Source organism: Hemibagrus wyckioides, linkage group LG18, assembly GCF_019097595.1.
Source record: "Hemibagrus wyckioides isolate EC202008001 linkage group LG18, SWU_Hwy_1.0, whole genome shotgun sequence".
NCBI classification, from domain to species: Eukaryota; Metazoa; Chordata; class Actinopteri; order Siluriformes; family Bagridae; genus Hemibagrus; species Hemibagrus wyckioides.
This window is the reverse complement of record NC_080727.1, coordinates 20,259,108-20,274,639: the sequence shown is the minus strand read 5'-3', so window position 1 is coordinate 20,274,639 and position 15,532 is coordinate 20,259,108. Positions and strand designations below refer to the sequence as shown.

General features: G+C 39.6%; 1 non-coding gene across 1 annotated transcript; it reads left to right on the top strand.

Moving 5' to 3' along the window:
• The first annotated feature begins 14,592 nt into the window (after positions 1–14,592).
• Positions 14,593–14,756, top strand: LOC131369641 (U1 spliceosomal RNA). The gene has a single exon (XR_009207288.1). It is a non-coding gene; the product is annotated as a U1 spliceosomal RNA (small nuclear RNA).
• Positions 14,757–15,532: the final 776 nt, after the last annotated feature.

Genomic DNA, 15,532 nt, shown 5'->3' with positions numbered 1-15,532 from the left:
TATTAACTATCTAATAAAAAAAAACACATGAAAAAACGGGGTCTTTTAATGCAGCAGACCTGACAACCGCAAACAAAGAATCATGCCTAGTCCTGCATTATTGATCTGCTCCTCAAAATGTATCTGAGCGCTGACTGGCACAAGGGAGCCAAACAAACAAACAGATTTTTGCTTAATATTTTCAGTCAAAATATGCTGTTTCTTGCCATTTTCAGTGAACTCCATACTTTCCCCATGTACCTTGACAGAAATTTGAAGCACCGTGAGCACAAACATGACTGGTATAAAAAGTGGAAGGGGGCGGGGCTTCCAAAGAGCGTTAGTCAATATCATAACGGCGCGGCAAATGTTTATTGGCTCATGTGGCAATTTCGTTATGAAAAAAAGTTCCAGCCATTTTTGATGCTCCTACGCAAAATGCATAACAAACGTCTGAAACAAGTCCTTTAAATATTTATTTCCGATATTTTCAGTCGCAGCCATACCCCCCAGCAATCCCTTATCCACAGTGTGAATACCTCTTTCTTATAGTGTTATATTTATTAGGATGTAGGGCTGCTGGCTTATTCATATACTTATAAATATGTAGACTGGCGCAGTGACTTGCACGTTGACTGTGCTTATATAGTATTTTGTCACTGCATCGAAATGCAGAGACTACTTTTAAACACTCGCCTTTAAGCCCGAAACAAAACCCCGGGATAGAAAATGCCGACTAATGTAGCAGAACACATCTGTTTCATGGTATTATTAACAATAAGTCCTTACACTTGCTCTCTAACTTATCCCTAACTCTAACATCCTTAATACAGTCATAAAAAATTCATACTGTTGCATTTTGCAGGAGAAGAGTCAACTTCTACACTCCGTACAAAAAACACACGCAACGGGTATAAAAATCAACACAGACCTGTTAAAATGGTTTGTTTACGAAATAGGTTGTTTGCGAAAAATAAATAAAAAAGACAAATCTTTTCAAGAAAATAGAAAAAAGTTCCAATTACTGGGTTGCATAAGTATGTACGCCCTTTGGTAACCGTGGCCGCAAATCACCTTTAGTCTCAGGTTCAACAGTAATTTTATACATCTGTCATCCATGAAATTGTTCGGATTAACTCTAAATAAAAATCAACAATAGGATTTTTTCTTAGTTTCATCCAACTGCTGAAGCCATGCTCTACAAAGAGCTTACAAAGCATGCATGGTAGATTACATGCTTTGGAGAGAGGTATAAAAGAATTTCCAAATCCATTGAAAACAGTAAAGACCTTAAATCATCAACAAATAGAGAAACTTGGAGCGCCACAGTGACATCACCAAGAACAGGACGTCCCTCCAAAATGTACAAAAGGGCGAGACAAAAACTTACCAGGGAGGCTGCCAAAAACCTACAGCAACATTAAAGGAGCTGCAGGAATATCTGACAAGTAGATTACTTTCTGCATGTTACAACAATTTCTCATATTCTGCACACGTCTGGGCGATGGAGACTTCTAGGACGGCTAGACAGAAGCCATTTTCTCACAATAAAGCACAATTTAAGCACCCCGAACCATGTAGAAAATTTCAAAAGGTAGAATAATTCCATAATCCCAACAACACTTCCAAAAGAAAACCAGACCCACAGTGAAGCATGATGGTGGCAGCATCCTGCTTTAGAGCGGCTTTCCTTCAGCCAGAATTAACTGAGGCTTTTATCGAGAATCATGAATAGCTGCAAATACCGGTCGAGTTTAGTGCAGGAACGTCGAGTGAGTGCTATTAAACTGAAGATGAAAAGAAATTTCACTTTTTTCAGCACCACGTTGACCCAAAGCATGAAGCAAAAAAAAAAATAAATAAATAAAAAAATAAATAAATAAAATAAAATTATGTGACTCAGTACAGAAATAAAATCAAAATCTGCTTTAAAAAAATATTGCACAGGTTTCTTCTTCCCCTAAAAAGCTTTCTGATTGTTTTTCACTTCATTTTTTTTTTAATATACGCTGTAATTTCAAGTTCTCACATGATTTATCTTTCATTTAATTTTATTTTTTTATTTCCACATCACAAAAACCTGCCATTTTGACGTGAGACTTTTTTTTTTTATATCCATTGTACATATGGCGGTAAAGCAGGTTCAGTATGGATAAAGTGAATTAAAGAGAGTGTTTAATCATGGCTAGAAGAAATCCTGGCCTGTCAGAAAGTAGGCGAGCAGGCATTGAGAAGGGGCCAGGAAAAAGGCTTTTGAAGAGTTGATCAAAGCGGAGAGGCTTTGATGGTGTGCCGTGTGACTGCACCGACAAGGCTGTAGAGGACCTCGCTGAAGGACTTCGGTTCCACCCATAATGAAAATCAAGTGCTCTTGCACGGCTTGGACCCTCAGCTACGTCCACAAGTACTTTAGAACCATGTCCACTCGAGTCAGGGGCCTCAGCTAGGTAACCACTATTGTACATCTTGTTATGAAACCGGTTCAAATCGATAGCATTGCTGTTAATAATGAAAAAGCCAGCGTTGAATTAAAGTACTGTTTATCTGTCTCAATAATACAACAACATCGACCTACTGTTTCACGTTACAGAGCACTTTTTTTTTTATTTTATTCTTTTTATTGACGGATCAGTATGAGATTTCATGAGTATCTTGTCATAGCTGGTTACTTTGAGTACTTTTGGCTCTACTGTGAAGAGAACTGTTTGAATTGTTCAGCTCTTTCCCAGTGGTCTGAAGTCTGACCGAATCACAAGGAATGCTCATGACTGACAAACATGATGCAAGATGTTCTTATCCTGGAGAAAAAAAAAGTGAAGGTAGGTCTTTCACATATGGGATGATATTACATCAAGTTTGGCTTCCAGTTCATTCAGTATACGTTTTTTTTTTTCTACACAGACGAACCCCACAAGTCTCACAAAGACATACTTTATGTGTACAGTCTTTTTTGTATGTCCAGTTTCTAGCCTCATATTCCTGTTTTGATGGCTGACAGGAGCGGAAGCATCCGGCTCAACGTGTTGTGTATTCTGAACTGCATTTCTGCTCAGCACGGTTGAAAAGAGTGATTATTTGATGTACTATAGCCTTCTTGTCAGCTGGAGCCAGTCTGACCATTCGTCTCTGACCTCTCCTCTCTCATGAACAAGGCGTTTCTGTCCATGTTTTTTGCCACCATGCTGTGTAAAATCCCAGTAGCTCACCAGTAGGTCTGTCTGGTACAAACCACAGACGCCATGGTTAACTATCACACTTCTTTCTCATTCCTAATTACACAATCAGCCAATCATGTGAGAGTAGCGCAATGTATAAAATAGTACAGAGTCGTCGAAACTGCTGAACTGAGGACGCATTGAACCCTAAAGTTGATGGGTTCGACAAAGGTGTTTAATCTTACCTGGGCCAGGTGCAGGTTTCCATTCCATCCAAGCAGAAGCCACACCTGAGTCTATTGAAATCAGATCAACTGGTTAATCAGGTGGAATCAGGTGTAGCTCCGGCTCGACTGGAATGAAAACCCGCACCAACACCGGCCCATTGCGGATAATATCGGACACCATGTGGGCGACTTCAGATTTGACTCATTTGAGCCAAGAACAAGAATCTGAGGCACTGTTCTGTATAAACTCTAGAGGCTGTTGTGTGTGAAACCCCCAGGAGATCAGCACTTTCTGAAATACTCAACCCAGCCCATCTGGTGCTCACATCAATGCCACAATTACAGAAATTCCACTTTTGCTTCATTTATCCAATGCTCTTGTCCTGTATTAGATCAGATAACCACATGGACGTGCAGAACATGAGTGTATATATGTTGTGTGTATATGTACAGCATGGCTGCACGTGTAATTGTCTAAAGCAGTGTTTTAACAGAACATGTTTTATACCTACAGTGTGATACACCTCTCTGGCTGGTCAGTAGTAAATGCAGCACCTCCATGTCATCTCATCGGGGCAAGGTTGGACACGGTGCATCAAGCAGAGCGCACGGGGCCGTGAGGTGGGCTGATGCTGTCTGCTCTCTGACTTTTTTAGCGTTTAACATTCCCCCCACGCTTTGTCCACATCCTGAGCGAGGACACTCATTCCCGCCCCTGCCGAGATGAAGGTGAACGCTCACCTGCCCCCACGCCACCCCGCAGCCTGCTTCCCTCTTTCACCGCTTGTCCTTCCTCGTCTCTCGGGCTCAGCCAAGCGTTGACCTTCCCAGTGGCTCGTCATTACTCCTTCACTCCAGCTTTGTGTTCCATTTTCAACCGAGTCCATGATAAGATGTCGGAGCATACCGAGAAGCAATCTCGAGGCGTAGTCCGGGATGGTTTTTGGCCAGATGTGGAAGCTAAAACCCCCCTGGGCGGGCTTCATCGGCTTTAAATATTTAATGGGAGCATGTGGCACAGTGGTCACCCAGCAGGCACTAACCTGACATGAACATGCCTGGAAATGCAGCTTGCTGATGAGTGCAGAGAAGCACTGGAGATTCCCAGAGCAGTTTTCCAGGTCATGCAGGAGCACTGTCTGGCCTCTTGTATTTTTAACATTTGGTACTCTTAATTGCTTGTTTGCACTTTCTTTAAGTATCAGCAAAATTACTGGAATTCAACCACAGAGGTTATATCTGGGGTTGAATACTAAACGGTGGTTCAGGGGATCTAACATGATGCTTCCGTACGCTTTGTTCAACTTCAAGGACATGTGAAAAACGGACTATGGCGAATATGAGCTAAGAGCAGTGTGTGGACGATTTCTCCAGCTAATTCTTAAGCCTTGTACAATTGCAGTAATGAAGCAATAGCTTTTTATACACAGAGTCTTTTCTCTATTGTGTATTGCACAGACTTATCGTCAAAAGTTTTTTTTCTGTTCTCAACTAAATGATAGATAAACACTATAGAGAGCCACTTTAACTCCATAACTGTCTCTCCAGCAAAAATCCATAAGTGTGTTTCAGAAAAAAACAAAACAATTTTCTTGCCATTTTAGGGCGTGCAAAGTGTCCATGACTGTCTAGACAGTGTTGGTTGAACTCCTCGGGTCATTCTCCAATCAGGAAACAAGGCACAGACTAATTGAAAGCCGTTTTTTTTTAACACTGGCGTATGACTAGCTGTCAGAGACTGACAGTGATCGTGGCTGTTTTTTTTTTATTTTTTTATTCATGATACTAAGAAAATCCATGACCAAAGGCATCCCATGGTGTAGAGGAGTTTTCACCGGACACATTTTGAGACAGCAGTGCATTTGACACGATGGCGCTTGTTCTGCAGAACTCCTCCGGGTCCTACAGGTCCGCTCGTCACGTCCAGGTTCAGACACGAGCCCTTAGGTAAGAGACTCTTCCAGAAATGATGTGGCCTTGTTGTGGCCTCAGGGGGCTTAGTCATGACTGCCTCTTAGACCAGCTCGTGGAAGCTGCGAAAAGAAATTAAAGCCTCGTCTTTTTACACAGGCAGGCAATGAACAGGTTGTCATTTAGGCGTCATTCCGACGTGATATTAACATCCGTTTCAGGTTATCCAATCAGAAGAGGACACCCGGTGTATCAAAATAAATCGTCTTTACTCATCACTTGTGACTGCTTTTCATGTCAGTGTGCATGTAAACGTTTCAGTGTGTACATATTAACTAAAACAGACAAGCAGCAGCTTTTTTTCCCCCATTCCAAGTACTTGACGGTTATTTCATCCACACACACACACTCCACTTTTTTCTTGAGAGCTTGAGCTCAATGTGTCTGTGCTAACTGGTGCAGGAGAGCAAACAGCATTTTGGTTTTTAATCACTTTCTAATTATAATTAGCATTTAGATTTGACACTTTGTTATAGGCCTATTTCATCTTTTTTTTTTTAAGTTAAAAGTTTCAGCTACGTCAAAACTACACTGATATATTTTTCACATTACTCAAAACATTCTCCTAAGATAGAAGACGAGGTCTTTCAAGCGGAAGAAACGAGTCGAGATATGATTACTAATATGGGATGAGAGAAAGGGGGCGGGTCTTCCAGGGGGTCAGTTCATATCGGATAGTTGAAAACACCTACGCAGCTGTCAATCTTTCCAGAATGTTGATTCGCTCAAGTGCAAAGACTCTTTTAAGGGTATTTTTGAGCGGTATATCCTTATTTGTATACTGTGTGAAGTTTGGTGGATACAGCCACATGCATCACTGATTACGCCTCTAAATGTTGTGAGTGTGTGAGTGAACAGATCATGAGAGACACTTTTCACCTTAATAGTAGCTTATGGCCTTATTTGTAGTCTCTAATTCCTATTCTAATGCTTTATTTTGGAGTTTTGTGTCCTTCATTTGTTTGTTTAACTTTTTTTTTTCCTTCAGCACTGCCCAATTCATCTTATTTCCTGCTCTCACATTAGCACACAAATTTCGTCCATTGACTTTCAGGCATGCCACCCGTTTGCCTCTGTGAGATGTGAGCACCTCTTTGCAATTATCCAGAGATAAATAGCCCAGTGTTGACTTGATAGGGCCGGCTGATGTTTCCATTAATATTTCAAACATTAATGGAGATAGACACTACAGTCCATTTGCTTGGACATTTAGTTTTCATTGGATTCAGGCTTGTTAATGGGTCAGGCCTCAACCTAATTAGTTGCGGTTTCTCAAGGAAGAAAAAAAAAAAAAACAATCCATGAGCTGAATTGTTCCTTTTTTTTTTTCTTTTTTTTTTTACTGAACTTCCTGTCAGATATAGAACACTGACAGGTGGTTGGGAACAAGGCTATGCTTGCATTTAACAGCAATTTATACCACGCTGGCATTCTTACAGCTTGTTAAAAGCTCTGCTTGTTACCAGTCCCAGAATAGTTTAATACATTTTTTTTCACTTATTGAAATGACATCCTGTCCTCCTACAAAAACGGATGTGTATAGCGAGCCAAGAAAATATAGCAATCCCTCAAATTTGTGTTAAGCTCAATAAATTTTCTCTCGACAACAAACCTCGATGAGAAGCAATTCCAGTATTCTATTTCTGCAACGTGTTTAATAGTGATTTGGGCAATTATCCACTCCGTAGACCTGCTCTGTCATTTGCAATCAGTCAGGAGAGCAAACCCTTGAATTCTTGGTCATTGTTTGACTCTCAGGCCAGTCCACTGACAGGATAAGCTCTATTTAGGCTTAGAGTCTTGCACCTATCTAGGCTTTACTTATTATTACTTATAATGACCCAATAAATATAATCCATATGGGTAAGTCTGACTTCACAGGACGCTGCGATGTCATTTTTATGCCGTTGTCCATCACTGGTTTTGAGGATACTTTACATCGTGAAATATTTAAGGCCAGAAATTAGCAATCTCTCTGAATTCAACTTTAAGTAAATGGGATTAAAGAAGCTCTGGGGTTGTGGAACGATATCTTTCCTAAGATGTTGAGGCTCACGCTCCAACAGTCTTTAAGCAACGGAAGATTTACGTAACGTATTTTACATTTCTAGTCTTGCTACTTAGCTTTTCAAAAATGTTGAAATTCACAAAGCCTCTTCAGATGGTTTGGTTGATCCATGCAGAATCCTGAAAGTCTTTTCCCTTAAACAAACCTCCTAATCCAAAGGCATTAACCGGGATGAACTAATGGGGCAGACCGAGCAGCTTGAACAGCTCCAGCAGTGTTCTCCATGCTTCTGTGATCACAGACACTCATGAGTAACTTCACATTTACATCTCCAAATCACTCCCATAGAAATCGACCTACGGACAAGCAGACCGAGAGAACATGCCCGGTTTCTTTTATTTCTCCTTAAATTCGTGGGATTATCTCGGCGCAAAACAAGGAATTAATAACAAAAATATATTGCGGTACGAGAGATTTATGTATAGCTTCCCGAGACGGAAAGAAATAAACAAACTGCGTTTTGCATAAGTTATCGAATTGTTAATGGGTTGGAGGGGAAATGCATTTTCTCTGGAACCTGATTTGGTGAGAGGGCCATCATTTGAGCGTGTTGACAAATGAGCAAGACGGTTAATTTGTATAGAGCATCATTTGGTAATTTGCCCCCACGACAATCAGGCAAATGGTGTTATTTCATATTTCTTCTCGGCCCCCGAGTTCCTCTGGCAATTTAATTATCTTTGTTGAATTTGCACCGATGGTTCATTTATTTCCGGAAAAAAAATGAGAGGGCTGAGTGATTAATGTAGATATGTACAAATGTACATGCATGCACAACTCTGTATTTTTATTATTATTATCTTTGCAATGATTTAGTAGATTTCAGTTATGCTATATTGACTGTAGTCGAGGTGATATATGGGGCGGGGGAAATAATAAGAATAATAAGTTTCAGAATCTTTGTAAAAAAGCATAAGCAACTATGCTTAATATATTGCTACATATAATAGCATATTAATAACATACTAATAGCGTAATATTAGTACTTTGTTGCAAAGCTGTTGTTGGCAGTTACAGGCTGGAAAATGAAATCTATAAAATATTATTTAGCTTTTTGCGGCACTGTGGTTGAATTTCGTATCTTCTCCTCTTGATAAATCATCTTCCATTCCCCAAGGCTACACGAGTCCCTCTGATGGACTTGCAAATTCAAAATCCTTCATAAATTTTGAATGGGATTTAAGGCTAGGCCATGCAAGGCCTTCTTAAGATATTTTGGCTGCATGTTTTAGGGTCATTGTCTTATCTTCTCCTGAGATTCAGTTTCTTATATCTCTCATGGCTCCATACATACATCCTTCCATGATGTGTAATGCCCATGTGTATCGTTTGGAGAGAAGCAGTCCTATATCACGATGCTCCCAAATCAGTACCTCGCTTAACTGTTGTTCTTGTAAAGGGTTCTTTTGCTTCGTTAAAGGTTTAGCCAAGGAATTTTCTGACAGTTGTAGAAATCATTGAGAGATCATTGTGGGGCAGTTTGTTGCTTATTATTCCCCGTGTAAGTGTTGCTGCTTTCACGTCATCCTGCATCTCCTCCCCATCTCATTTCAAGCGACTGTGTCTGGCTTCTGTCTTAAGTTTCCTCATCATTAGAGAAAGCATCCGAAAATCTCACATTTGAGGTTCCGTGAACTTGATTCATCCTCTGCAAATGATCCAAAAGGTTCTCCCACATCACCCCACTGCTACAATCCCTCCACTGGCTCCTGGTAGCTGCACACATCAGATTCAAAACACTTTTGCTTGCCTACAAAGCCAAGACTGGACCTTACCTCAAAGCTCTTATTTCTCCTTGCACTGCACCTCACTCCCTCAGATCTACTAGCATTGCTCCACTGGTCTCACCAACTCTCAGGGTAAGAGGTAGGTATACATCTAGACTCAGACATCTAGCGTTGGAATGAATTTTCCATAGACGTCCGAACAGCTGAGTCACTGACCATGAGTCTTGTCTTGTCTTATCTTATACAAACTCAAAACACATTGCATGTGTAATATAAACACATAGGATGTATATTAAGTAACTATTAAAAAAAATTATCCCATTGTTATTATTTCCCCTGGACGCTGGATGTGAGTGACTTCTGTGTATGGTCCGTACGTGACCATACATTCACCCCGTCCTCTTTCTTATTCAGATTTTTTTTATTTTCCTGTGTATGTATCTGTGTGTGTATGACATATGTGCGTTCACCGAGGAACTAATGAAGCTCTGGAAGGTGTGTGTAGGGAGGCTGACTGTGGGAGACGGAGCCCTGCGGCTGTGTCTGGGTCACTGATGACCGCGCTGATGCAGTGAGGACAGGAACACTTCTGCATGGCCTGCGCTAATGACTCCAGCCGGCTCTGTCACTCAGCCTAGTACAAGGTGGTGACTAAATCTGGAAGGCCAGATTTATGTAGACAGTGTACACCTCTCGATGGGACTTAATTATAAATACTGTCTGAAAGCGGCTATTACTGCGAAGTCCCAAGGCGCTCCTGGTAACTGTGCAGTAGGTGTAGAAAAAGAGGAAGTTTACTGGTTGCTCAGAGAGTCACGTACTGGTTACTGGAAAACACTGGAAACTTATAAATAGCTCTGTGTGTTTTGCTCTGCACATGTTTTAGCAAAGTTTTTACAGAAAGTTTTGACTTTTTTGGTTTTATTATAACGTAAATTATTATATTTATGTAAGCTTTTATACATTTTCCTAAATAGTTGTGTTTTTATGGATAGCATTTTATAAAGCTTATAACCTTATAATGTCAGAATGCATAATGCATACATAAAGTGTCTGTTAGTAAGAAATACACGACAGAGTGTGCTGTTAGAGGAAAATAATACACAAGAAGATGTGCAACAATTATGACATCTCTTCAGCAGTTTGCAATTAATCACAATTTTGGAATTTATTATTTGAAATTTTTTTTATTTATTTATTTGTTTGTTTGTTTATTTTTTAATGATTTTTTATTATTTGTTTTATTTTTTTTGTTTTAATTTTATTTTATTTAAGAGTCAAACATTTAATAATTTCTAAATATCTTTTACCCAGCTATATTTTTTTAAAATATATATTTACATAAAACAAGTTAGCTACTGTTATAACATGTTATACAATCATCAGCCGCTTATACCTATACCACTGCTCACTTGAAAAAATTTCACCTGTTCAATGACCATCAAACATCAGGATGGAGAAAAAATATGTGATCTTTGACTGTAAACGTGATCGTTGGTATTTCAGAAACGGCTGATCTCCAGTCTCTAGAATTTACACAGCATGGTACAGAAAACAAAAAAACATCCAGTAAGCAGCAGCCGCATGGCTGAAAACACCTTGTTCATGTCAGATGTCAGAAAAGAACTGGCTTTTTGGTATGCTAGCTCAAGCAACCATACACATCAAACCTTGAAGCGAATGAGCTCCTGTCTGCTCCATACAGCCAAGAACAGGAATCTAAGCCTACAGTAGAAACAGGTTCTTATAAAGTGTTCGGTAAAAGACTAGATAAACATCACCCGCTTTGGTCCGGTGAGTGAGCATCACTTACCTGGGGAACACATGGCACCAGGATGCACTATGGGAGGAAGACAGGCCGGTGGAGGCAGTGTCATGCTTTGGGCAATGGGAAACCTTGGGTCCTGCCATCCATGTGGATGTTACTTTGACCCGTTCCACCTACCTAAGCACTGTTGCAGACCATGTACACCCTTTCATGGAAATGATCTCAATCCAGTGGAGCATCTGTGGGATGTGCTGGACAAACAAGTCTGCACTATGGAGGCCACACCTCACAACTTACAGGACTTCTTGGTGCCACTCGTGGCTACATCTTGGTGCCAGATACCACAGCACACCTACAGGGATCTAGTGGAGTCCATGCCTCGATGGGTCAGGGCTGTTTTGTCAGCAAAAGGGGGATCAACACAATATCGGCTGATCGGTATATAATATTTAATTTATATATATTTTGTGCTTTTTTTAATAACTAACATTTATTTCATTTTATATATATATATATTTTATATATTTTATATATATATATACATATATGTATGTATGTATGTGTGTATATATATATATATATATATATATATATATATGTATGTGTATATATATATATATATATATATATATATATATATGTATATATATATATATATTATTTCATTCATATATGTAATATAATATATGTATAATATTGTACATACCTGCATACACACACACTATCACATTATTTATGATCATCAGTAGGACATTTTGCAGACGCTGTAACCTATTTTAAAAGGTCGCCTTTATTTTCTGACTCACCGAGTCATTAGAAGGGCAGACCTCAAATAAAAAGCAGGGGGTCGCATGCACATGGATACTGGATACTGTCCTAGAAAATCTAGTGTATCAAGTGCAGAGAAAAAGTGCTGATACATCAGAGCCGCACCGGAATATAGCGAGATAACATTCAGTGCTGCAAAAGTTCTAAATCTAAACCATCATCTTGACTCGGAAACTGGGAAATAAACCCTGAAAAAGCGTATTGTAATCAATATCACAGGAATTATAGAGGAGGTGGCGTTTTAGCACTAAACACCACGGTTTGTTGAGGAGTGGATGATTTGAAATGTACCTACATAGGGCCTTCATAATACATTCATAAACACTGCATGAATCTTTGTGAATGCCTTACTGGAGGATTTAGATGACACTCTATATTATTACAAAATGTTTAGAATCAAGTTCACTTAATGAATGAAATGTTTGAGTGTTTGAACGTGTCTGACATTTTTTAACTTTATCTTGGAAATGATTTTGTTCTATTGAAGCGAATCTGGCCTTGTAGGAGGTAGAGTTATTGTAGCTATGTTGTATAAGAGCATTAAATATTGAAATATCGAGCAAAATTTCAATATGGCTTTACTTTTTTATTATAAATTTTTTTTTTTTTTTGCCTGTATGTGGGCAAAAGGTATTTTTATGGCCTGACGTGTGAATTAAATTTGTGTGAATCAGTATTTTTGCCTTTTACAGCATACACTCACACACACACACAATAAATTAAATTAAATTAAATTAAATTAAATTAAATTAAATTAAATTAAATTAAATTAAATTAAATTAAATTAAATTAAATTAAATTAAATTAAATTAAATTAAATTAATGCTCCGATTTCCTCCCACAGTCCAAAGACATTCTTCTAGGCTGATTGGAGTTTCTAAATTGCCCGTAGTGTGTGATTTTGTGAGTGAATGAGTGTGTGTGTGTGTGTGTGTGTGTGCCCTGTGATGGGTTGGCACTCCGTCCAGGGTGTATCCTGCCTTGATGCCCAATGAGATAGGCACAGGCTCTCTGTGACCCGAGGATAGATCGTATAACCGGTACAGACAATGAAATGAAAGGAAAAAAATTAAATAAATTAAATTAAATAAATAAAAACCTGTAAAATTGGTAAAATAAAGTTACAAAAATAATATGTAAATAAAATGTTTTCTCTTCTGGGTGGCATAAGGAACGTGCCACTATAAATTCATTTTTTATGCATTTTTTTTTTGTTGTTAGATTAAATCACACCGTGTTCCGTGGGTTATCTTCAGATCTAAAATTCTCCTAACACTCCAAATATGATTGGCTCATTAGCTGATACCATAGTGACTAAATCCGCACTCCTCTTCAGATGTAGTGTTTAATAAAACGTTCTACTCTCAGCTTCAAGGACTGAGTTTAAAATGGAAAAATGCACCAATAAATAAATAAAATAAAAATCAAATCAAACTTTCCTACACCTGATTATTATGCAATCATTTTTAAAACCTTGCATGCAAAATTTCACGCTTGATTTTCATCTCATTTCACTACAAAAATCACAGCTACTGTACAGTTTCAACTAAAGATATAAAATTTCAGTACTTTTTTCTGTACATCAAAAAATCTTTTGTAAGTTCTCCAGCATTCATACAGGGCTCATGAATATACTTTATGCTGTATGGATGAACCCTTGAAATAAATTTGAACTTTCGTGTTCTCAGATTCTGTGAATAAAACAGCACAGCATTGTTGGAGGTGTTATAAATGATTTTATGTGTGAATTCGTTTTGTGTTATTTGCCAGCATCCTCCTCAGTCAAGGGGACCTTGTTGTCGGTGGTGCCCTGAGATCTTAAGACAAATGAAAGAAAATAATAAATCTGTGCCTCCGACATCAAGAAGGAGTCACTTCTTTTTTGTGTGTTACATCCAAATCTATTATGAAAGAGTTTTTATTTTATTTAGAGAAAGCGCTTGCCAATACCTCAATACCTTTATCAGTACATCTGAACATTCTGTACTGACCATAATTCCCTTTGAAGTGGTTAATTGTGCACTATATTAGTCAAGTCAAATCAAGAAGCTTTTATTGTCATTTCAACCGTATACACTATATTATATAAGTTTTGGGACGTCTGCCTTTACATGCACATGAATGTAATATGGAGTTGTCCCGCCCTTTGCAGCTATAACAGCTTCAACTCTTCTGGGAAGGCTTTCCACAAGGTTTAGGAGTGTGTTTATGGGAATATTTTGACCGTTCCTCTAGAAGTGCATTTGTGAGGTCAGACACTGATGTTGGACGAGAAGGTCTGGCTCGCTGTCTCCGCTCTAATTCATCCCAAAGGTATTCTGTCAGGTTGAGGTCAGGATTCTGTGCAGGCCAGTCAAGTTCCTCCACACCAAGCTCACTCATCCATGTCTTTATGGACCTTGCTTTGTGCACTGGTGAGCAGTCATGTTGGAAACTGTTTCCAGAAAAAGTTGGGAGCATGAAATTGTCCAAGCTTTGTAAGCTGACTCGTTGATCTTGCTAATGAGACCAACTACGATTGTGTCATTGGCGAATGTGATGTGGTTCGCGCTGTGCATTGCTGCACAGTTGTGAGTCAGCAGAGTGAACAACAGTGGGCTGAGCACACAACCCTGAGGGTCCCCAGTGCTCAGTGTGGTGGTGCTGGAGATGCTGTTTCTGATGTGGACTGACTGAGGTCTCCCATTCAGGAAGTCTGGGATCCAGTTGCACATGATATAAGAATTCTGATGGATAAACATCCCAGCATACAATCACGCAGATACAGGTGAAGAGCTTCAGTTAAAGTACCTCAAACCTCAGAACAGAGAAAAAAATCTCAGCGATCTCTTTGACTTTGACCAACGCTTGTTATTGGCTCTGGATGAGCTACCTTATCTGGCAGGGACAATACCGTGATCAAGGAGTTGGTTTGCCCAAAGCGAGGCTCAGCCATTGCACTCGTGCTGTGCTGACCTTTGCGAGTTCCCCAAATGCAGGAATCTCAACTGCATAATTTCTGACAGTGAGGGACTGCGTATGCGTTCTCGTCTTTCTCTGGGATGTTGATCGGAAGGTTGGGGTTCAAGCCCCAGCAATGCCAAGCTGCCACTGTTGGGCAATTAAGCAAGGCCCTTATCTCTCTCTGCTCCAGAGGCTCTGCATCATAGCTGCCCCTGTGCTCAGACCCCAACTTCCTCAGCTGGGATATGCGAAGAAAGAATTTCACTGTGCTGTAAAGCTATTAATGTATGTGTGGCGATATAGGCTTCTTCTTCTTGAATCAAGAATATCTCAAGCTGACAGGTAACTCGAGTAAGCGCTCTTTAGCTCTTTACACCTGAGGTGAGCTGAACAGCACCTCTGAGTGAACGACATGTCAGTCTTCGAAGCAGATGGACCACCTCGGGTTAGGATCCTGTCAGCCAAGCACAAATCCAGCCTTCTGGTGCCCAAACCCATGCCACGGTCAAGGTCACTGAGATCCTCTCTCTACTATCTCCATCTCTTTCCCTCTTGTGTTTAATGTGAACACTAACTGAAACTCTTGCCATGATTTTATACGTTACTGGTGTTGGAGTTCAAATCCCAGGTCCGCCATGCTGCTACTGCTGGGCCCTTGAGCAAGGCCCTGAACCCTCAGTTGTATAAAATGAGATAAAAATGTAAGTTGATAAGGGCGTCTGCCAAATGTCAGAAATGTACCATGATTGTTCCAGTGTTCCTAATAAATGGACAGCAAGTCGACAGTGCACATTGCCCTAAATAAATCATTGCTTAATATCTAAACACGCTTCCAAGAAAATAAATCACTTTTTTGTATGCATATA